This window comes from Gymnoscopelus braueri, assembly GCF_963280865.1.
Source record: "Gymnoscopelus braueri genome assembly, chromosome: 19".
NCBI lineage: Eukaryota > Metazoa > Chordata > Actinopteri > Myctophiformes > Myctophidae > Gymnoscopelus > Gymnoscopelus braueri.
Genome location: NC_137621.1, coordinates 39,191,673 through 39,216,526, shown reverse-complemented (window position 1 = coordinate 39,216,526; position 24,854 = coordinate 39,191,673). Strand labels below are relative to the sequence as shown.

Here is a 24,854-nt window from a genome sequence, read left to right as displayed (position 1 = left end):
TTTTTTTTACTCAAATCTTTGCTTCTGGGGGTCCCTGGATCAAAATATTTGGAGATGGGGGTCCGTGGCCAAATACATATATTTGAGCTTTGTAGATCTGCTATTTTTGAATAGCCCAAAGAAATCTAAACATGACAGAGATGCGTTCGCGGATTGAATGGGTTAATTTAATTCTGAGAGTGTTAAGGGTCCATTTGGTTACATTTGTACACTCAGAGTTATTAACACTGACGATTTGACTGTGCATGAGAGCAGGTTTTGTCTTCGCTTCTTCGAGTCTTTATTATTTCTTGGAGAGGAGGAAACAAACCTGTCAAAACGCCATGATATATGCGCGCAATATGTTCACTTTTGAATCTCTCCCGGTCCAATCTAAATGTAATAAAAATGCATTAAATCTGCAGTCTAGACGAAACGATATGTACCCGGGTGTCGGGTGGGACAGCGACAGTAAGCCTACTAGGTTGGCGAGTAGTACTGCCTGAAGCTTATATGTGCAATATCGGAATCCTTGCTTGACCAGGATAGCCTGGCCTGCAAGATTACTTCACTGTAACCCTGGAACTCTGATCAAAATAGTCATTTAAGAACACTCTAGTTGTATAATTTGCTGTACTACATGTAATATCGGTGAGGGACCTGCACCCCCTGCATGGAACCCCCTAAAGGACTACCGGAAGTCACGTTCAGAACTACTGTTCTAAGGCATTACTGTCTCTCTCAGTTTGATAGTATTTGTCGTCCCCCCGTCCCTCCCCCTGTTCTAAAACCATCTCTTTACAGGCCATTATGGAGGCTTGTTAATTACCCGCATCACATTTTGCACCAGAAAAAGGCATGAATCATTGGAAACCCTCTCAGATGTTCTCTCATGTCATTTTCCACAATAATTCCAGTAAAAAAACAAAAACTCTTTTTGGGAAACCAGAAATAGCGGAGGGGTGACCGTGCCTTTGGCACTGATCTTTCATTATGATGTCAAAGCAGGCGGCGATGCAGATGCTCTTATCATTATGGCTTCTGGCACATGTTGAGCCGTGTAGTGGAGGTCCTGCCTTGACCCTGCCCTTTCATTTGGTGGGAAATGTAAGCACCATGTCTTCACTCCCACCCTTATCAGAAAGAAGGAATTCACACATGTAGGTATAAGGGCATTCCTTCTTATGACCAGAACAAGAGCTTCTTAACCCTATTCAATCCGGGAACGCATCTGTGTCACTTTAGATTTCTTTGGCTATTCAAAAAGAGCAGATATACAAGCCGAAAAATCGTGAAAATGTGCAAATCTTTGAATATGTATTCTACAAATGTTTTCTAAAACAGTTTTTTGAAAAAGCTTATGTTGCCTTATCAGTGGTGCTCCAAGTTAAAAACGTTCGCTTTAAAACCCATATATATTCAAAGATTTTTCTAAAATAGCAGATCCACAAGCTCATAGTGCGGCACTCTGTGCCGTGCTATGAGATTGTATATCTGCTAATTCCTCCATACTTGGTCCCCTCCTTTATTCCCTTGAAACCAAATCTCTTCACCATAAATAGGCAATATTACAAGCTCAGAAAGCGCTGTGAGCTTGTAGATCTACTATTTGTGCCAAATGGTCGCCTATTATGACATGCCCAAAATAAGGATGCTATGGGTCCATGTGGTTAATAGTATTGCTGTTATGAACTGCTTATTCAGCTGTAATTCCTATTTTATCGAAATATTATATATTATAAAATGTTACCCGCTGGAACGTGCATTACAGTCTCTAGTTTCTAAAAAATAATAAACATTGATCGATCTCATAAAAGTGCTGGTAACAAACACAGCACGAGGACCTCAGTGGAACATGACACAGGAAATGAAAAGTAGAGGAGGAAAAAAAAAACACTTGGATCAAGCCACTGGGAAACACCTGCTAATGTGCGTCACAGAATGAGTGATTGTCTAGTAATTTATGACAGGCCTGAAAATGGTTTTTAAAACGTCAACGTTCCATTCAACGTTGACACAAATGTGTAAGTGAGGCTCCTGTTCTTGGAAGCACCCGTTTGACCTAGCATTCTGACAGGAATACACCCCATGTGAACATACCCCATGTGAGAACTAGCATTCTGACGGGAACATACCCCATGTGAGAACTAGCATTCATGACGGGAACATACCCCATGTGAGAACTCAGCACAGTCATCTGTATCTGGCAAGAAACCTTTTTTGGAGGAACAAGTGAGAGTCGCTTACTGTCATAAGAGTCACTGAATTACCACAACTCCATAGAACAGTAAAATCCTCAGTGGTAAAACTGCAATCCGGAACTTATGTTACTGAACAAAACATTATTTTAACCAGTCTGTAGGGTAGAGTATGTTAATACAATATGACTAGCAGATATTCAGCGTAGCGATAGTTCATGTAGGCACGGAAGGCAGGAGGTTAGCTCACTCCCCGGACCCCCCCCCAAATTAATTCGCTAACAAGTTAATTAATACATACACCTACAAATCAGTCTGTCTCTCCACGTTCAACCTCTCTTCATTCTCATTCGCTACAAGTTTACTAACACACGCCCTCATTCCCACAGTGCATCTCAGGCGGTTCATTGTCTCCGCCAGGCCGAAAGGCATCCGTCCGTCCGTGTGTGTGTCCGTGTGTGTGTCTGTGTGTCCTGTCTGTGTGTTAGCAGCTAATCTCTGGCACCGTTGGTCCGGTTGCTGTGAAACTGTGCACACACACTCCCTGGATGCCAATTCAGAACCTCTGCTTAATTCTTTTCACATGGGCCTGTTATAGCGCCACCTGGAGGCCAATTTGTGCAAAACCCATTTTTTTACATTACTCCTACAGATTTTATCCAAACGTCATGCAAATCGGTACACAGTATCTCTATAGTCATGTGATCAACACGGATCTGTCCGATTTCCCATATTCCATCCTCATTGGCTAAGGTTGGCTTCCAAAATTTGCAGGATTGGTCCGTTTTGAACAAAATGCCTCAAATCATGAACGCAGCTTGCGATTTCCATGAAATTTCACAAAAACATTCCCACTAGGCCAAGGAAGAAATGCCACCCTTTTCCACATTGGCCTGTTATAGCGCCACCAGCAGGTCTAATTTAGCAAAACACATTTTTGGAACAAAATGCCTGAAATCATGAATGCAGTGTCCGATTGCCGTGAACGACCTAAGAATAAATGGCACCCTTTTCACATTGGCCTATTATAGCGCCACCAGGAGGCCACAAAAACGTACCTGACCTGGCTCCGAGGAGCACTTTTTCTAGTTTAGTCTCTGTTCACTGTTCATTCTACGTGCTTCGCTGTCTCAGCTGGTCGTACAGCTGTTGGTTTTCAAATTCCCTCCACCTCCCCGGCCTTCTCCCTGTGGCATTTAGTTCATATTGTTAATAGGATGATTCTGTGGATTGTACTGTGGTTCTATGGCTTGTACTAACTATGCTATGTGGTAGTTTAATCATGCAATTGAAGGTTCAATGTTATGTTCATGTAATAACTGTATCTTAGGCTCTGCTCCTGGATGTTTGTGATTTCAGATCTGTGTCATGCTTGCACAGGTAATCTGTAATATCACATGAGCTGAGTCACACCGTACTGCCTGACGCACAATATCTCCCCTGCCTCTTTCAAGAGGGGATTCCCTCTTGAAAGAGCAGAACAAGCTTGGTTTCTCACGTGAGAGATCTGAGTTTGAATCGGTTGGACATTAAACTTACGGATTGCAATTTGATTTTGATTGATTGATGGAATACTTCAGTCAAAAAAGTAAACAGTAAAACACCTCCTAGGCTAAAAGGATAACACAAACAAGTCCTGGGGACTTGTCCTGGGGACAAGTCCTGGTTTCCATTGTGGTCCTATGTATTCAATTCAGAAGAATATTGACACATTAATACACGTCATCAACAAATACAAATAGCTATATTTACAGAGGAGAAAAAGGGAAAAGAAAATGTTTTCTGACAGATGACCTGTATGGGTCCATTTGGTTACATTTGTACACTCTCACAGTTACAAATGGTCATGGATAAATTGAACACTGAGAACTTTACTGTGTAGCAGTGGACATTTTTTCTCATGTTTTGTGTAAAAACATGACAATGAACGCTGCGGATTGAGGTCTCAACAACGTGAAGTCAATGATACCTACTTCCTCCAAGGAAAGGAAGTACGTGTCACATGACCTGCAGAGCGTTGCCTTCCTCAAACTCATACTGTACACTGGCTGGAGTGTACCTTTTCTGTTCTTTTTTGCTTTGTTTTTTTGATGATGTTTTGGCATTTCTGCTTGCATTTGGATAGATACAGTGAACAGAGAGACAGGAAAGGCCAGGGACTGAGAGTGAGGCGATGACAGGCAAAGAGCCTCGGGATGGATTCGAACCCGGGCCAGCTGCGGGAAGGACTAGAGCCTTATTTATGCGGTATGCACGCTTACCAGGTGAGCCATCGGTCGGTATTACCCAGTTGTGGAAAAAGTACTCAATTTCTTTACTTAAGTAAAAGTATCAATGCTGCAATGTTGAAGTAAAAGTCCGGAATTCTAAATTTACTTGACTAAAAGTACAAAAATGATTGGTATTAAAATGTACTTAAAGTACCAAAAGTACAAAGTACTCATTATGCAGAATGTCCCATTTCACAAGTTTTCAAATGTATACAAATCTTTTGAAAATAGCAGATCTACAAGCTCACAATGCTTCGCATCGCGACACATTGTGAGCTTGTAGTTCGGCTATTTTCAAATGGCCGAAATGTATACAGGGCTGAAGTGGTTAATGTATGTTTTGTAATAATAATCAAAATCTACAAAGTAACTAGTAACTAAAGTTTTCAAATGATTGTAGTGGAGTAAAAGTACAACATTTGTCTCTGAGATGTAGTGGAGTAGTAAGTATAGACAAATTGGAAATACTCCAGCAAAGTAAAAGTACTCAAGTACAGTACTTGAGTACATGTACTTAGTTACTTTCCACCACTGGTATTACCCGTACGGTAGCGTTTTTGACGAGCATCATTGGCCAAAGCAAATGTCACTGAATCATGCAGTGTATGATATACTGTCAGTGAAAAATGGTACAAAATGCTCAGCAGACAAGTAACAATTAACCATTCTGAACTAGAATGTGTTGGCAATTGTGGAATGACTTTCAGTTTTGCGGGACTTGCATGCTGTTATTAGGATGTTTAATGGTTTGAGAAGGCTGCCATGTGCTGTTTAAAGTTTCAGTTCGACCTATAGATGATTAATACTATAATTAGAGGTCTCGGAATATGGACGAGATGCCAAAGAATGATGCCTGTGAACTTTCCAGTGGGTAATTACATGCAAACCAGTTCCTGTTTCATGCAATGGGCCCTGTACATTTGAGGTTTCTTTTTGGTGGAAAAATGAAGGGATCGCCCCAACACCATAAACTGGGGGTACATTTGCCACTGTTAAGATCCATTGCCAGGACTTGCTTTATTTGTTTCAAAACCACAATGCTCTGCTCTTCCTCTACCCAAACACTGGTTGAAGCAACGCAGAGGCTCAGCAGAGATCAAATACTTCCACGGCAATAAGTTCTATGGTGTTCGACGGGAGTAGAGGACGACCAGAATTTCTTCCTAATTGTGTTAAAGCCCTTCGAGGGATGACGCAGTCAGGGCATTGAGGTTGTTCTGTGACAAGATCCGGACTTGACTGTCAGGAGGACCAAGAAGAAAGTATCGCCTACAGATGAGATCATAAAAACCAAATCCTTTTTCAATAAGCTTATGTTCAAATCTCACAAAATCTCTCTATCTGTGAGTTGTTTTTTGGGGGGTTCCTTCATTGAAAACGGAAGCACCTGTGTAATGATCTTGCAGCAGTGATACAATTCTATAACGTTAGTTTCCTTATTGATGTATTAGGATAGCACGATTATCTGAGTTCAAGCGAAGCTCAACTCTAAGGAGTAAAAGCTTCTATGCATCTAGTTAAACTGTCTCTCTACATTTTTGCATGTTATCTGTAAAAGCCACAAAGCTTTATGGATATCCGAAATAGCCTAGTAAAATATAGAATATAATATTTGCGATCCAAGTATATGAAACAGTTCAAATTGCTAAAGGTTTTTATAGTTTATAGGGCTGAGACTATTGGCATGCATTTTGACTTGCTTTTCTGTAAAATGTCAGGCCGGTTATGCTGCAAAGCTGCAGATCACTCTCACATAATTATTTGAGCAGGAACATGCTGGATGGAAATATTAAGTGTACACTGCATACATATTATGAGATCTGACAATATTATGGCTCTCAAATGAAGACGCAATAAATTGGGTTCTAATAGTGAATGATGATCTGTGTATCATCTTAAATGCAGGTTCTGAAGGCTTTATGTCAGCCAGGATATTATACCACCACAAAAGGAAATTACTTTGTAGCATTTGCTATAGACTATACCCAGAAGGACAGCGACAGCATACATAACAAAGGGGGTCTTTGTTTCCTGAAATAACAGTCCAAAAGGATAAACTCAAAAGAAATACCAGTCCAAAAGGACCGACCTATTCAAAAGGCCAGCACTGTTGCTGGAAACAATGGCGACACTAATCGATTGTTAAACAAAGAGAATAGACAATGAAAAGGTCGACTCAGCTGTGTCAGAACATGTTTCAGAACAAGAGCCCTGCAGAGTCTTAACAAACACAGGTGAGTCTCTCTCCACCTCCCGATCGACCCTTGACCCTTCCCCAATTATCACAGTTATTAAACCCCAACAAAACTGGGAGATGAGTAAACAGCCTTAACCACTTAAACCCTATATACTTCATTGACCGGGGTCCTTCAGGGGTCTATACTACTTGGTCCCCTCCTTTTTTGCCTCTACACTAAATCTCTTCACCGAAAATAGCCGATCTACAAGTTCACACGCAGTTTTTAAGAGTTTCGCCTATTATGCCCAAAATATGCACGCCATGCAGGCTGAAAGTGGTTAAACAAGGCTTCTGTAGGGAATACACATTGCAGAGAAGTTGCAATAGCAGGTACCATTCTTTTCCACACATTCTCCACCACAGTGTTTCTCAAATGGGGTATGTGAACCCCTAGGGGTACACGGAGGTACTACTACGGGGGGGAAAGTGGAAAATGGGTATTTTACTGCTATGTTTTAATGATCAAACTTTGACAAACTTCATGTGAACCTGCTGTTCTGTAAAGTGCTAAACCAAAAACTTGACTATTATTGAATAGTAATCGATACTTATTAGCCGTTATCCTGTTCTATTTGGAAGATATACCGACATTAACATCTGACTTACTGAATGTTATGGCCACAGTTTGACATAAATCTGCTCAGGAGTCACTAATTGCAACTCTTTCACTCAGTTTCTTTTTTGTAATGTTATATTCAAAATGTAATATTCATCCATAGCATCATACTAGCTATGGTTTACTAATGCATTTTGCAAGTTCTTTGCTGTGTGTATCATGTCACGCTGTGGCGCCCAACAATGGGTGTCGTTTTCACCCGTGCATTCTTAACAATGCAGCCATTAAAGCGCAGCGCAGCCATTAAAGCAAGGATGCGAGAAGCAAAGCCTCAAGGAGTCAGGTGCAGAGAGCGACCTTTCTACTTTCGAACAGGCATGTACTCATTAACTACAACTGTCACTGCTAGAAGTACTGTAACAATGCTCCACGGTGGACCGTGGTGCCTCAGGATAACTGTAGCTCATACTATAGCGGTTTAATGGTTATGGTGACCACAAAGGTTACTTGGTGCCCACAAAGGTTACAAAGAACACCATTATCTGTGTTGGTGGTCTGTGCCGAAATTCCCTTTGTCCCTTTCACACTCTCTAACTTGTTTTATTTGCTTGGGGGTCATACGTCAGTGGACTTAAATAGGGCCATCAAAATCACTCTCTTTTCCCTTAAAATGCTAAGTCAGAAGAAGTGGATGACATGGAGTAGACTGATTTTGAGATATCATCTTTCGGTTTTGGTGACCGGCACTGATAATTATAAAATTATTGGCTTTGCAAAAACCTCAGACGTTCAGTGTTCTCTCTCATCACTAATGGTGACAGAAATCTGGATTGGAGTACATAAACGTAGGCAGTGAAAAGCTGCTTTATATGTATCCATCTGAAAAGATTTTCGCCAGGGACCCCCATTAAAAAAATAATTTCACAACACTTTCTGAGCTTGTAGATGAGCAATTTTCAAATAGCTGAAGTATAAAATAGGGTTAAAGTTATTAAAATGTTCCTCACTCCTGGGGGTCCCCGGACCCCTACTTTGAGTACCACAGTCCTAAATGACCTACTGTGCGATCTATTCAGATGTTAAAAGGGATGTATTCTAGCTCTGTGGCTGTGCGTTGTGTGTGTCCTTACATGACATCATGTGAACATTCAATGCGGGGTTAAGAGCCTGGCCTCAAGTCAACTACAGTGTGTCAGAGAGTTCATGTTATTACCCCGTGTAAAGTGGCTTACCCCGACTCAGCCTTTAATTTAACATTAATATGGGGCTTGTAAGGCTGAAAATAGCATGGTGTCGCTCCAATCTTTGCGTCGACTAAAAGACATGGCCAAATGCTACTCGTTTCCTTGCCATGAGCCGCCGCTTGAGAACATGTCTAGACTTAATTTCTTAATTGACTTTTACACAATGTCTGGCTTGTGATGGTTATCAGCTACATCAGGTGGGGTAGGAAAGTGGTGAATGTTTTACTGGAGCTGTGAAATATTGCAGATCATTAACCCATTCAATTCGGAAAAGCATCTGTGTCACAATCATTTTAACCACTTTAACCATTATTTCATACTTTGGCTATTCAAAAATTGCAGATACACAAGCTCTATGAGGTTGTGCTATTTTTTGAAAAATCGTGACAATTTGTGCAAAACTTTGAATATAATATATATTTTAATGCGAAGATTTTAAACTCTAATCTTTGCTTCTGGGTCCCTGGAACAAAATATTTTGAGATGGGGGTCCGTGGTCAAATACATATAATTTGTGGGGGTCCTTGACGTGAAAAGGTTTGAGCACCACTGATATAGCTACATAGGTTTTTCAGAAAACTTTTAGGATTTAGAAGATTTTTTTTGAAATCGGGTCCTCAGGTCTTAATGGGTTAAAGGGGAATTCTGTTGTTGTTGTTTTTACCAGTTTCAATCATTTTCATACCCACCCTTTGGTTTGTGGTCCAAATGATACAAAAAAAAATAGGCCCATGTTTAAGAATGAAAAAAATAGAGAAGAAAAAGAAATTCCACTTTAACGTGGAAAACTTCATTTAAAAACAATAAGTCAAAGTTCTCAGACATGTTCGGTTTCTGGCAGTAGATATACAACAGAATCGTCGCATAAAACAATGAATACGATATATGTGCTATATTTGATATGCACCAGTAAGACATCAGCAGTGGTGTCTGATATCCTTGTGCAAGTACAGAAGCTGGCTGAAAGGTCTCTAGAGCACAGGGTATATGGCTACCTAACTCAAAGATCTAAATGAAAAGAGAAAACAAATGCAGTAGTTACATGAGGTAGATGATTAATGGGGGCTGTCAAAGCTAGTTTCACTGCAAAGCAGTGAATTCAAATAATGCCTAAATGACATGTTTCTCCAGTGACCTAATATCATGCATTGGGGTCTCATGGGAATACTGTGTTTCAAAAAAATGGAAAACAAATCTAGTTGCTACACGGTGCACTGTAGATGATTAATGGAAGCTCCCATGCAGCCTTCGTGGCTAAGCTGAAAGGGTGCCAAAATGACCTACAATTTCGGTTACCTGATATCAGGTAACTAATAGTTACTGACATAGCAGAATTACCTAATAAACAACTAACAGCTAATTGAATTTGGTTTAAATGAAAAAAATAAAAATAAAAAAGCAGCATCCAGACAGAGATTAAGTGAATTGGCTATATCACACCATTTTGAGTGGAATATGTTCAATGAGAAACGATAATCGGACGGGTGCTGGATCAAGAAATACCTATTGAAATAGAACAGATGTTTTATATCACATGGCTTTTGAATGGAGACTATGGGTATTTAAGATAACGACTTTCTGTATGTAACAGAAGTCTGAGGAAAAAGCTTGTTGCTCCAAACGTCACTGTGGCAGATTAGAAAGCCTTTTAACGGGGCATATTTTCAGATTTTTCTGTTTCAACTTTGAATGGAACATGTTCCACAAGTCATTGTTTCATACTGAAATTTCTTCCACATGTGGGCCAGCTTTCCGTGATATGATGCACTGCTGCCTTGTAGAGACTCCTGCTCCACTTATTCATTGATTCCAAACAATCCTGTTCTTTCCTGGAATCGAAGGCTACAATTTTATAGACGGAAACCTTATCATAAAGAGAAACGTGGACTGGAGCAGCGTGGTTTATTTACTCCAACGGTGCCTGGTGCTAACTTTATGAAGGGGGAACCCTCAACAATGTGCATACAGTAACTGCATTAATAACCTCGGCCAGAAAGGAGTGATGTCAAATGTTTGTCCTGTGAAGACATCAAAGAGCCTCATACATTTCTGTCACGTTTTTATTGCAGTGCACGTTTCGCTAATTTTACTTCAGAGATGTGTTGTTGTCGTTGTTGTCGTTTTACTTTCCTAGATCCATCCATTTCATCCATTCCCCACACACACACACACACAACTGTATTTCTCAGGTACCGAATCCCTACCCCCCAGTGTGGAAGGCACACCCACACTTTTCCCACGAGTGCGTGGCCTTAAGTGTAACTACACACATACACATCACATAATACAACAATTTGCACATACAGTGCATATCAAAGGGAAGTGCAAATGGAAATAAGCCGCTGGCTCTTTTGCGTTTATCCTTTTGATAATGGTGTGACAATGTATGCAATTTAGCATATGTTTTGTTATCAATAAAGACGTCAAAGTCAACTATGGCGTCTTCATTACGTGGAAACAAAAAAACGTTTTTCAGGAAATGGAAAAAAGAAGCCTGCGCTCCAATGGATCCAATGTAGTTATGATTTAGTCACAAGCTCTTATTAATAATACTTGGATAAATACGCACAGACATACTTCACTTTCAAGGTTTTACAAAAAATAGCTGATGACAAGCTCACTAGAGCTTGCAGATCGGCTATCGATTGAAATACAGAGATACAGGGCAACGATAAGTAACTCTAACTGTAGCATGGCATCACTAAATCCAGCTCCAATGCCAGCTCCAGTACTGTAGGTCTCTCCACAGTTGCATACCCAAGGCTATAAATAAAAGGTGCTGCCCATGTTGGTCTTACACACTAGTTCTTTTCAAATGAACCACAGAACCACTTTCCAGCATGGCGACAATCTCCATAACAGCGGCTGGGCCCCCGCTACCTGTAGACGAAGGCCCCAAGGACCGTCTGGGCTACGTGACTCATAATGTCCACAGCTGACATGCTTTCCACATGCATTCACTGCTGGACAGATAAATCATTCACCCCCCTCACTATTCAGTGGTGGAAGGAAGCACTCTGATTTTAGTGGAAGTACCAATACCACGTTGTAGAGATACTCTGTTACAAATGAAAGGCCTGTATTCAAAATTTTACTTGAGCGAAATTACAAGTATTGCCATCAAAATATACCAGTACCAAAAGTGAAAGTACGCAATTCTTTCTAAATTTGTCGTTTGGAAAATAGACTACAATACAATAAACTAATGTACAAGCTCTCAGCGTGTCGCAATGCATTGAGAGCTTGTAGGCGAGCTATTTTCGAAGTATAAAATAGGGCTTGATTAGTTAATGCATGTTTTGTATTAATAATATACCGTAAATCTTACTAGTAACTAAAGCAAATAATTGTAGTGGAGTAAAAAAGTACACTATTTGCCTCTGAGATGTAGTGGAGTAGAAGTATAATGAATAAAATTCATGGAAATACTGAGGTACTTTAAAGTTAAAGTACCTCAAAATTATACTTAGGGACAGTACTTGAGTAAATGTACTTTCCACCACTGCTCGTTTTGCACATTTATTTTTATATAACGTGCATACTCTGCCTTTGAAACTGCAATTGTTCAAGTGAAAATGTGGAAATGATATTGTTGCTGTCTGGCAGAAACCTCATATCTCCATTATTTTAACTGTTTGTGTTTTTTTCGTAAATTAACGGCCTACTTGATCACAGCGTCACACTAAAGCATCAAAAGTAGTAGATCTACAAGCTTGTGACTTGACGTGTTTTGAGCTTGTAGATCTGCTACTTTAGCAATTTTTTATTTGAATCCTGGAAACAGTTTTGGACATATGAGGTTTCCAAACAACGGAGACGATATATAAAATACATATATTTCATGTTAAGACATCTTTAATATGATGTGATAAATCTCATGCATGCCAGCACAGTTATATTATGCCATGCACCGTGGATATTGTGGTGAATATTACATTTGACACATCATTATTGAAACTATTGACCAGCCAGAATCATCTGGAAATGATGTGCGGTGTAATAATACAATGGAACAATGAATGAATTATTGCTGCCATCAGATCAAAGCACGTAAGCATCTAAATCAGTTTGTTTCTTTGTCTAGAAGCGACACTGAAATATGAAACATTTGTTTTAGCTTTTGATTTACAAATGACTTAATTATCATTACAGTATCTGGAAGATACTGAGAACAACTGTGTGTCCCGAAGCCAGACGAAGGTCGAACGTATTAAACCCCATTCTTATACAAAGGCTTAATTGAAATGGCTGACAGTGCCAGAAATGTGGAGATAGTTAGGCAATGATGGTTCATGATCATGTTATGAGTATATGCACTGTCTGTTTATAAATTCTAACTCAAAACGCCTTTTGGGTTTTCTCATGATATTAAGCCATTAATGTAATGTAAAAGATGCCCTCAGTATAAGAAATTGTGCACTGGTCCAATCAACAAGCAGAGCGCAATAACCCTGTATTTCCATTGTCCAGAATGTCTGTAGCTTCATTTTTCTGATACCTTCTGATAAAGAAGGTAGTCAACAATTAGCTTAAAGTGTCCAATGAAGCGCATCAGTTGTTGATTTGACAGAATAGACCTGCATTGTTTATATTGATGATTTGTCTTAGCTTAACATAAACACCCATTATTCCCCACAAGTGCAGAGTTTTACATTTTCTGTCATAACTGATACAAACTCAAGCTTTGAACCGTTTTAGTCTTGAAACATAGAAAGAGGAAAAATAAATGTTCCTTGCACCAACGGAAAAAACGTCTATGTAAGTGTTGCCATATGTCCCACGCAGACATCAAGCAACCATCATGTAACAGGAGACATGCAGAGAAGCAGACAGTCTTTGCCTCCGCAGTTTGCCATCAGATTCGAGAAATCAAATTACCATTCTGTCTCCCGTGATTGCAAAGACAGATACTAAAGATTCAGATATCTTGTTGCAGCCGCAGAGAGAGACCGAGCGAAGGAGACGATTCAAGTGGTCAGGGACAGTAAGCTTCAGCAGTCGTACATGATAGCTCAAACCTCTGACTGTTGTGAAATGTGACTTGCCAGCATCTAATCCTCTGCTCACTTCTTTACTACCCTCTGCCCCATGTTGTCCTCAAAGGCTCATCTCTTTTCCTTTGCCAATTAAGAGTCAAGACAGCCATTGCTAATGACAATTTATTTACAATTGAGTAATTGAGTAAGCATGAACCCTAGTCAACAAACAACAAGGTAAATAGCTACTTAATTGCATTTAGAACAATCTACTGTAGTGCCTCAGAGAGACTAGGATACCAGGTCAGTATCACACCTAGCATCTGTCTACACAATATGCTATAAAAAAAACATGTAACCAACATATTTCTGCATTGAAAGAAACTAGCATCTATCGGAGCCCCCCCCCCTTTGCCATACACACCCATTGTTATATAAGTATCATAATATGACACCATACTATATGATATGTATGTATGTATGGTGGTGGCATTGTGTTTGTGCTGTGGGAGAGTGGCTGTATTCATTGTTCAATCTCAGTTTTCATTTTTGACTTTCTGTCTAGGCATCTACACATTACGTCGTCATATTTGAAGAGAAGAGAAAAAAAGATTGCTGATTGCAAAACGATGGTACTTTCTTTTGCAAGGCCATTTGATTGAGAGGGTGCCAGAACATGACATGACGTTCGTCCAGCAATCACTCGCTTACTCATGTACGCGTCTCATAACAGCCATAAAACTGTCACTTGACTCTCAAAGGCACCCCATCCAGTAGTTCAGTAGCATGCAGATTAATTATGTATAATTGGGAACATGCGGCAAGGGAATGTAATTAATGAGGTGCTTGTACAATACATGCAATATACGCTATACTGGTGAAATCGTACAGGTGTGAAAAAAAACATTGCTATCACCACTGATGATATAAGCAGGAGATAAGCATTTTGATGTACAGTATAGCCTATAATATGTATGCCTTCTGCTTCTTGCACACTGCCTCAAAAGGTTTATCTTCCCTGCCGTTCTAACTGTATTCTTTTTTTTTTTCAAATATATTTTTATCCCGCGAACAATTTTTTTTGTCAGGTGCCAATTGCCTAAGCTGTAATCCTGGGCGCTACTCTCCCTCTGCCAGCCTGGGGAGAGCCCCGAACGGAGCTAATGCTTCCTTCAATGCATGAGGAGTGAGCAGGCCGCTTCTTATCACCCGACAGGGGGGAGTTTCCGCGGTAGGACGTAGCGCGTGGAAGGAACACGTTATTCCAACCAGTTCCTTTCCCCTCCATCAGGCGCCCCGGTTGACCAGGGGGAGGCAGTATATAGAGACCAGGATTACTGAATGTTTTATGTGAGGGTACCTACCCTAGCAGATACAGGGAGAACATGCAAACTCCACACAGAAAGGAGCTCTCACCAACCCCACCTAGGGTATGGGCACTGCATTGTTGCGTTAGTAGTACAACCTTTGCGGAACATGTGACATCAACACTGCGCTGCTTGTACCTGTATGATTGATTCTTGAAGCTTATTCGGCTACAAAACAAGCTAAAACCGTGAGAGGCGCGGCGGCCATTTTGAAGTGACATTACTGTACCCCCGCGAGAGACCACGTTTCGTGGCTTTGGAGCCGACCGTTGCTCGTCAGGCTGTGATGTGATGTCACATAGCAACAAGGCGTCGTGTTCTGGTGTGTCACGGTGGCAGCCCATTTGCTCACCAACCTGTTTTCGTTTGTGATCTCCCCCCCCGGCCAGGTTTTTGGACCCCGAGCGCTTTTACAGCATAACTGGACACAGATTTTCCACTCAGATCTGTCCGCGGTGGATGAATAAAAGTCTGCCTGGAACACATCCATCGGAGGAAGATTCCAGATTATGGCTGTTGCCAGCAGGGCTAATTCACAACACATGTGGAGGAGTAGGAGAGGAGGAGGAAACCTGGAAGCTGGAAGGACAACAGCGGAGACTAACGCGGCTACTGCTTTCTAATCTCGCTTTACTGAGTGAATATTCAAAGGTCTTTAAAAAACACACACCTGTGTCCCAGTGGCCCACATCCCCATCCCAAGAGTGTGGGTCCAAATGTATCTGACAGATTCAGATTTACCCACTGACCCTTTCCTTTTTACCGTCACTCTGTATAGGCTATAAACCCATGGGTTGGCTTTGCTAGGGGGTGTGATCCATGCCTCTGCTTTTGATATCCCCACCTCATGGTCATTCATTTGTATTCCCGGTGGGTATACGTTTTTAAATTACATAATACCTCACCATGTAATTGTTTTTAACTTACAAATGTTTCTGTGTTATGTGTGTCTTAATTGTTGATTTTTGTGTATGTAATCTCGACAGCATTGCAAATGAGAGTAAACCTCAATGCTCTTTTCGAGAATAAATTTCAAATATAAAAAAAAAAAATAGTCCCCGCCTCTGTTCTTTCCCCCCACAAATCGAACCCTGCCTACAGCAGCAGTAGTATTTAAACAAATAATAATTTCAAAACGCTACTGTAAAGCACATCAATTCACACACCGTGGCGTTTGTCTCATTACTCCCCAGAAGCTCAAACTAATTCACAACTCATCAGACCAATGAACCGTAAGCCTCTTCTCCTCGGTGCCAGGCATACATTAGTCTCATGACGCCTATGACATCACCTCCCAAAACGCTAGCGTCAACCACGTTAGGAACAGCTGCCCCTATTAAGCCATATTCATCGCGGATGTAACAATTACAGGGGGGGTGGGGGTGAGTTATGGGCCAGCGATTGAGGCGACTGTGATTCCTTGTTATGTTATGTACAGTATGGACATAAGACCCAGATAATCCCCTGAACATTAGGAAAATAATGTCTGGGGACCCCCAGGGTCTATTTAACCACTTCATCCATTTATATGTTGGCTATTCAAAAATACCAGATCTACAAGCTCACAGCGCGTCACTTCGTGCCGCGCTGCGAGCTTGTATATCTGCTATTTTTGTAAAACGTTTTTTTTTTTACATAAATCTTCTCTTCTGGGGGCCCTGGAACAAAATATTTTCAGATGGGGGTCCGCTGCCAAATACATATCAATTTGACATGAAAAGGTTGGAGAACCGCTGATGTACTGTACCCTGAGCAGCGCTGGCACACAGAGCGGTGTGAATCGCTGCCTGGCTGGCTGGGTCCTGGCTATAGAAGCGTGCTCATCTCTGCTTCAGGGTGGTCAGTGGTGGAAAAAGTACTCACATTTTGTACTTAAGTAAAAGTGTCAATATTGCAATGTAGAAGTACTCCGTTACAAGTACAAGTCCGGAATTCAAAATTGACTTGAGTAAAAGAACAAAAGTATTGCTATCAAAATGTACTTAAAGTACCAAAAGTTGAAAGTACTCATTATGCAGAAGGTCCCATTTCACAACTTTTCGAATGTATACAAATCTTTTGAAAATAGCAGATCTACAAGCGGCTTTTTTCAAATGGCCGAAATGTATATAGGGCTGAAGTGGATAATGTATGTTTTGTAATAATACAAATCTACAAAGTAACTAGTAACTCAAGTTTTCAAATCATTGTAGTGGAGTAAAAGTACAATATTTGCCTCTGAGATGTAGTGGAGTAGAAGTAAAAGTACTGAAAACTGTACAATAAAGTAAAAAATACCTCAAAATTGTACTTAAGTACAGTAATTGAGTAAATGTACTTAGTTACTTTACACCACTGAGGGTGGTCACATTGGCGCTGAGTCGCATCCAGGCCTCTCTTCATCCACAGATACCACAGCCCAGAGACCTGGGCCCGCAATGTCTGTTTAATGAAGTGATGAGTAATGGATGTTTATTTCAGGAAGATCTGTCAAAATACACGTCTATAAGCCACACCGTAATGCGTCTTTTCTTGGTATTTATCGGCTGCGATTTATTGTCGTAACATAAAACAGCATTGCCTCCTCACATAAACAACTCGGGGGATTGCACTTTCCACCCCTGTAACTAGGAAACCCATTCTAAAATGTCAATGCAGTTTTAGTTGTCTTTGATGATGTGAGTTATCAGCTCATTTCCATGACTGAAGACTTGGCTTGTTGCAGGAAACAAACTTGTCCATGACAACGCGTGCTGTGATGTCAGTGTGATAGTTGCAGCTTTACTGAGCATATTCTAAACCAGATCAATGATGACAACTCAGATACAATATCTGTGGTGCCTATCGTTGCTGTCGGGCAGAAAACTCCTATCTCCATTTATTTATTTATTTTGTAAATTAATGCCCTGCTTGATCATACTTATACTACAATGATCAATTGTAGTAATTGTAATGATATTGTGATTGTAATGATACAGTGTCACACAAAAACATCAAAAGTAGCAGATCCACAAGCTCGAAACGCGGTGCGCGACACGTTTTGAGCTTGTAGATCTGCTACTTTTGAATTTGAATCCCTAAAAGTATCAGTTTTGGACATGTGAGGTTTCAACCCGACAGAGACGATATTATAGAACACTGATTGGAGAACAGGGTGAAACGGAGGATCTCTTTCAGAACAGACCAAACAGAAGATGACTGCGGAGGAATTAATGTGATTGCAATATCAACAAGCAAGCTTTAATACAAATAAACTAGCCACAGTCATGGACACCCACTTTGGCAGCACTATTCCTCCTAGTCATGAGTTACAGTAAGTCTAATAGTAGCAACGAGTAGCTCGGAAGCAAGTGTTTATGTCTTATTGAAAGAGGTAGCTTCCAATAAGAGAGTCTGTTTGTCTGTCTGTCTGCCAAATTTCCTGTGCTTACTGTCACTAGGCTAACAAATCCCACAAGTGTTTGTTCACAGATCGTCTCCGTCGGGTGGAAACCTGACATGTCCAAAACTGTTACTTTTCAGGATTCAAATTCAAAAGTAGCAAAAGCAGCAGATCTACAAGCTTGACGCGCCGCGTTTCGAGCTTGTGGATCTGCTACTTTTGATGCTTTTGTGTGACGCTGTAGTATGATCAAGTAGGGCTTCATTTACGAAAAAACACAAACAGTTAGAATATGGAGATAAGAGGTTTCTACCCGACAGCAACGATATGTTGAATGCGTTTTGAAACATTAAACTTTTCCTTCCTTTTTTTAAAACACTTTTTATAACAGAAGTCGATGGTGCTCGGATTGTCTGAATCTGGGCACGGATAACGTCATCGGCTAGACTGTTTCAGAGCCAGGTCGTCTATAAGGAAGTGAATGGGGGTCAAATCGTACTGAAACCTTGGCCAAATATGGACTCATATGTCATAGATATGTCATAGATCATTGGTTCTCAAAGTGGAGTCCTGGGACCCCCAGGGGTCCTTGTGGAGGGGGGGGTCGTTCCAGGGGGGGTCCCCAGCAAAAGTAGTTAATATAGCGTCACAATAATTGTATCCATTTATGTGTTGGCTATTCAAAAAAAGCAGATCTACAAGCTTAAATACATAAAAACCTTCTCTTCTGGGGGTCCCTGGAACAAAATATTCTCAGATGGGGGTCCACTGCCAAATACATACTTGAAGCCATGCCAGGTCGAGGATTATGAAAAACAAAAGAACAAAACAGTTTGATACTGCTGCTGCCAATGATGTAAATCACTTTCTAAGGACCCACAAAGTTAGTATACTTTTCTAAATTGTGGCACTATATTGATTATGTACTATATGTATTACTTTACTATAGACCTTAGATGTCAGAGCATCTAACAGACTGACTGTACAGTATGTTGTGAAATGCACTGTTACGAATGGGAGTCCTGATTGTCCATGAATGAAAATTGTTCTCACAGTGCCAAAACTTGGCAATGAAATGTTTCTAATTCTGATGTTCATGCCAGCATCAGTAACAGTTAGTAGTAATATCTTTAAAATGAAATGTTTCTAATGCTGATATCGTTGCCAGTATCAATAGATTGTTTCTTGTAATCGTAATCTAATAACTTTAAAATGGAATGTTTCTAATGCTGATATTGTTGCCAGTATCAATAGATTGCTTCTTGTAATCGTAATGTAATATCTTTACATGTTTGTATTGTGCTGTAAGGTACATGACCGTGTAAATTGTGAAATCTCTTTGGCAACAAATCTTGGAATCTCATACAGTGTTCTGGGCATTGAACGGTTTAGAAAAAAATTAAATACAATAAAATGCTTCCAGTATTGAATGTTTTCCATTTCCTTGTCTGGTTAAACAGAATTGACTCACAAACAATTCCTCAAGCACTAAACTCCTTCTGGGGCTCATTTCCTTCATTTGTAAGCATCTTCCAGGAATAAGGATGCTAGATATATTTCCCATTACTCCTGTGAAACAGAGAGGCGTGTAATGGTGTTTTGGTGAAGGAGGCAACTTCTCTTATCATTGTACCATATGCGCAGTGGTTCTCAAAGTGGGGTCCGGGGACCCCCCCCAGGTCCTTGGAGTGGTTCCAGGGGGTCCCCAGCAAAAAAAAAATCAGATATACAAGCGCACGGTGCGCCACTTTGTGTCGTGCTGCGAACTTGTACATCTGCTATTTTTAAAACATTTGGAAAAATCTCGAAAGTGTTTGAACATTTTTTTATAATTTAGAATCTTTTAACACAAATCTTCTGTTCTGGGGGTCCTTGGTACAAAAATATTTTCAGATGGGGGTCTGTGGCCAAATACATATCAATTTGGGCGTCCTTGGCACAAAAGAGTTTGAGAACTACTGCCATATGGGATGCTCGGCTCGATGCTTATTGGCTGCTTGGTGATAGTGGTTTGTGCCAGTTGTGAGGTCAAAAAGCAACATCCTGGGGACATGACATTGCTGTCGGGTGGAAACATTGTACGTCCAAAAGTGTTACTTATCAGCAGTGGTGGAAAAAGCACTCAAATGTTTTACTTAAGTAAAAGTATCAATAGTGCAATGTAGATATACTCTGTTATAAGTAAAAGTCCTGTATTCAAAATATACTGGAGTAAAAGCAAAACAGTATTGGCATCAAAATATACTTTAAGTATAAACGGTAAAAGTAGTCATTGTGCAGAATGTCCCGTTTCACAAGTAAAAAATGTATAAAAAAATCTTTTGAAAATACACATTGTGAGCTTGTAGATCGGCTATTTTCAAATAGCCGGAATACATATAGACCTTAAGTAGTTAATGTACGTTTAGTAATAGGCTACAAATCTAAATCTAAAAAGTAGCTAGTGACTAAAGTTTTCAAATAAATGTAGTGGAGTAGAAGTAAAAGTATTGAAAATTGGAAATACTACACGAAAGTGACAGTACTTGAGTAAATGTACTTAGTTACTTTCCACAACTGCCTTATGGGAGAAAAAAATCACCTGTGTTCCAATGGATCCAATGTAGTTATTATTTAGTCACAAGCTGTTGTTAATACTTATCATTGGTTCAATATTTATAAAACCCACAGAGATTTAACTACTTTCATGAAAAACAAAAAAACTAAGCAAAATATCGTCTATTTCTGCTGCTTTTGTGTGACACTATGGTATGACAAAGGAGGGCATTAACTTTCAAAAGAACATGAAACGTGAGGTTTAACGATAACAGAACAAAACTGGACCACAACCACCTAAACAGCAACTTAACTACAGCTTTGTGCAGGTACTATACACAGGAATTTTAACCACATGAAACTGATTTTCCATTTCCTGACATTCTGGACATGTTATAAATAGGCAAACATTCAGTGAAAATACGAGAATATTTGGCAAAAATAGCAGATCTACAAGATCACAACGCGTAGCAATCGCGGGGTAGACGGACAAAACGAGGGGGCCAAGTATAGACCCCTGGGGGACCCCGGTCAACAAAGTATCTAGGGTTTAAGTGCTTAATAATGACATACAGTTTTTTCACCTTTAAAAAGTCCCCCTCCACTCAGAAACTGTTGGAGTCAAGTCAAGTCACTTTTATTTATGTAGCACATTTAAAACAGGAGTTGAACCAAAGTGCTTTCCAATAGAGGCAGATAACCAAACAAGAAACATAACTATAATAAAATCATAACCCCTAAAAGCAAGACACTGAAATGGAAAACACATAAATCACACTGAAATTATTAAATCTATAGCAAAGTAGTAAAACAAAAAAGTTACGAGAAACTGAATAACACAAATATATTACGAAATGGATGGTTCCGGGCCTTCTTGGTCTCTATGATGATTGGCTGAGCCACGTCGAAACCGTTAAACACACACCTGTGTGAACGCATTACATCAGGATTACTGCACCAAATTGAAATTATTTCGAAATGTCATATTTTGATTTACCAAAAAACAGTTTATGATTTATTTATTTTTAAATGCTAAAAATAGGATACGCAGTTGCTCAATACACATTTAAAACAGCTAGTTTAAAATAGTTTGTTTATAACATTCGGGACCTTTCATTCAACCCACCTAAATGTAAACATTGCATAACAACCGCTTTGTGCAGGCATTCAGGGACTACTTTCTTGTAGAAATGTGTCTTGCAATTAAATGTATATATATGATTTTTCATGTTGCCATATAGATGGGTTTCCGCGCGACGTCATCACAGAGCAGAGTGCGCAATCTGCGCATGCGCGGGGGAGAACGAACCGGAAGCGCCATTCACTCTATTGTTATTTTCGGGATTTAGATAGGCATAATGCTGCTATTATAGGCATAATAGGCATAATGCTGCTATTATATACAAACAGATCCAACTTCCGACAAATCATTTTTATTGAGTAAAGAAGATATTACAAACTGCATCATTTAATCTACTTTCATTAAACCTGGTGAAGACCATTTATTTTAATGAATGTACAATGGCCAGAGCTGCTGCGGGTAATAGCGCCCTCTACAGGCTCATCCCGCCACTGCGCGCGCATCATCCTCTCATGTTTACAAACAGGAAACCCATCTATTTGGTAACTTTTATAAAAGCCAATATGCCATGCAAGGCTGTAGAATATAGCTAAGAGGGTTTAACAACACACCTTAAAATCAGTGGACCAGTGGAGTTGACTTGACAAAACAAAAACCATGGGGCAAACTCAGACTAAACTAAAAGTAAGAGGGGAAAAAAGTGGGTCTTTAAATTTGATTTAAAATGGTCAGTGGTGGGACAGGACTTATATTCCAATTCCAGAGCCTAGAGGCAGCATCAGAAAATCCTGGAGGCATGACTTTGACTATACAAAATTATTTGCAAGTTTACATCCACTAGAGGTGGGGAGCTTCTCTGTACTTCATCCAAATCTGAGCCAATCCTGACCCTATCATGGTCTAATATGTAAATAAGCCACTTGCTGAAACCTGAAAGCACTTGGCTTATAGAGCAACAGTGGCATGCGGGGTACGAGGTAGGGCTCGGCAACATATTGATGTTAAATTGATATTTTGGTATGAGACTACATATCATACTGGACGTCTAGCTGTTCTATTATTTACCTTTACCCGCAGCGCTAAGTTGTTACATAGGCATTACTGGTGATTATTTATAAAAAATTACATAGAGCTAAAGCACCAATAGTCATCCCATTAATATCATCACAATATCGATATTGAGGTATTTGGTCTAATAGCTAATAGCTAATATTAGATTTTGCCCATATAGGGCTGTTTACACCAAGCACAATAATAATAATGACTATAACGATAATGATGTGCTCATCCACACTGATGAATGATATGTTTGATAAACAGTAGCACCAAAGACACACGGTAAAGTCCAGCCCAGCTGTGTGAGCCTGGGTCAGACCCACACGGAGGGAGAGAGAGAGAGAGAGAGAGAGAGAGAGAGATCTCCATCTCAGTGATGTTTTAAGACACATGCAAGGATATGGATAATCTGCGCTCTGATTATTAATTATTAGGTGGCAAGATACCGTAGTTGTATCTGAGGTAATGCAAGCTAGCCTACCAGCTAGTGTTACAGTAGCTATTCATAATTGCCCTCATCTCTATAATAACCAAACCTTTCGAGGGTGAATGAGACAAATTGCATTCAAGGTGTCGCCCTGATGGATTTTGAACGCTGTTCGATTTTCGTTCATGAAATCGCTCTGAAAGTGATCCAAAAGGTTTATAGCTGCTGAAGTGGACTCTGCCATCCACAGCGAGAACATTTTTTTAAACGACATTTAGTTATAGTTATCATGCTCAGTGAATGGCGCTTATCGGCCCAACCCTAGAACGAGGCCTGCGATGTGGCATATCGTCGGGCAGAAACCTCTTATCCCCATATTTTAACTTGTGTTTTTTCATAAATTAATGCCCTACTTGATCATACTACAGCGTCACAGAAAAGCATCAAAAGTAGCAGATTGTCGATCTGCTACTTTCGCTTCTTTTGAATATGAATCCTGAAAAGTAACTGTTGTGGACATGAGGTTTCCACCCGACATACAATATAACCATCCAGAATTTCTCAATGAGGGAGAAAGAGTAGATGTGCTTCCAGGCTTTTCTAAAAGTTTCTTTTTATGTGGGAAAACCATGTTAAACAAAACATGACTCACACAGCAGTGTATTTTCTACTTACTTTAACATGAGTCTGGAAGGGAACTTTAAAGAACGGTGTGGGGAAAGAAACTACATCACTCTTGTGTTCTGGTAAATGAAGAATGAGTGTGAGTGGAGGTCTAGAGGAGCTTGGACAACTGACATGTTTTCAGTTGTTAAAGGTAGACTACTTTATAATATAGCTTGACTCAAAGCCATACATTATACCTTCTTAAACCTCACTTGAAAGGTGAGTCATGGTAGTAAAACTCTATCATCTGTTATCGTGTTAGATATATATAGCCTACAGTTTCATTATAGCGAAAAACCCTGTTTATTTTATTTTTTCGTCAAGAAACATTTCCTGTAGCTATCCCCAACTTGCATTTAATCAGTCAAATAAATCTCCCACCAGATATGATAAGGACAGTGACTCTACATAATCCTATGTAAGTTAAACCAGGCTGTTTGTCAAAAGCTGATATCCATACTAGAATTAGTGGGTGTCAGGAGATATGACATCAGCGGAGTGGGGCCCAGGTGGAACATCACATCACTTCCTGCCAGCACGTTGTGCTACCTCAGCATGAGCAAGAATCCTCTCTTCACCAACCGTACAAGAACATAGAAGACACATGACTTCACTTACCGCACGCGTGCACGCGTCACACGCACACACACACACACACACACACACACACACACACACACACACACACACGTTTAAATACCAAGAAAAGCGTGATCACTTAAGCCTGAGTTGTATCTTGGTTGCGCACCAAAAAATTGTCGATCTACGAGCTAGACACGCGTCGCAGCGTGATGGATTGTGAGCTTGTAGATCGGCTATTTTTTGGTGCGTGACACCGCTGCGCAATAAATATAAATCCAGCTTTACTCCCACTTACATCTGCCACTGACATTACCCTG

The 24,854-nt window shown here is 40.2% G+C and overlaps 1 protein-coding gene across 1 annotated transcript in view; it reads right to left on the bottom strand.

Annotated features, from left to right (window-relative positions):
- LOC308074796 (CD109 antigen-like) overlaps positions 1–24,854 on the bottom strand; it is a gene marked incomplete at both ends in the record, with an annotated part of 151,423 nt that overhangs the window by 10,387 nt on the left and 116,182 nt on the right. The gene's annotated exons all lie outside the window — the stretch shown is intronic.